At 50.6% G+C, this 694-nt stretch overlaps 1 long non-coding RNA gene across 1 annotated transcript in view; it reads left to right on the top strand.

Annotated features, from left to right (window-relative positions):
- LOC108510497 overlaps positions 1-473 on the top strand; it is a 5634-nt gene extending 5161 nt beyond the window's left edge. The window contains exons 3-4 of the long non-coding RNA XR_001878822.1: positions 10-206; positions 404-473. This is a non-coding gene — a long non-coding RNA (uncharacterized LOC108510497). The remainder of the gene's footprint in view (positions 1-9; positions 207-403) is intronic.
- The last annotated feature ends 221 nt before the right edge of the window (positions 474-694 follow it).

Genomic DNA, 694 nt, shown 5'->3' with positions numbered 1-694 from the left:
GGGCATCAGGTCTACCCATTAAAGTCAATGGGGCAAAATCAGACATCAGGTCTACCCATTAAAGTCAATGGGGCAAAAAGGGTATCAGGTCTACCCATTAAAGTCAATGGGGCGAATGGGACATCAGGTCTACCCGTTAAAGTCAATGGGGATCAACAGGACATCAGGTCTACCCATTAAAGTCAATGGGGCAAACTGGACATCAGGTCTACCCGTTAAAGGAAATGGGGAGAAAAATAGGATATCAGGTCTATCCATTAAAGTCTAGGACTAAGGGGTCATTAGGTCAACCCATTAAGATCAATGGGGATCAATAAGTCATCAGGTCTACCCATTAAAGTGAATGGGACAAAAAGGGTATCAGGTCTACCCATTAGAGTCAATGGGGCAAAGGGGACATCAGGTCTACCCATTAAAGTCAATGGGGCAAACTGGACATCAGGTCTACCCATTAACATCAATAGGTCCAGTGGTCTCAGTAGGTCGGACCGCACTGTTTTGGGGGGGTAACCAGGGTCTTTTTGGGGGGACCCAGGTGTCCAAGGGGTCCCCAGATGTACAGAGGGGAGGACCCAGAAGTTTTACGGGGCAGGGGGGAATCCCAAGTGTCCCGACTCACCGCGACAGGGCGGGAGAAGACGACGGCCAACGTGGCGTCCTCCCGGTTGACGTACACGCAGATGATCCTCGGCGG

Source organism: Lepidothrix coronata, unplaced genomic scaffold, assembly GCF_001604755.1.
Source record: "Lepidothrix coronata isolate B3197 unplaced genomic scaffold, Lepidothrix_coronata-1.0 Scaffold1089, whole genome shotgun sequence".
Taxonomy (NCBI): domain Eukaryota; kingdom Metazoa; phylum Chordata; class Aves; order Passeriformes; family Pipridae; genus Lepidothrix; species Lepidothrix coronata.
The sequence above is the reverse complement of the archived record's forward strand: the minus strand, read 5'-3'. Positions and strand labels throughout refer to the sequence as shown.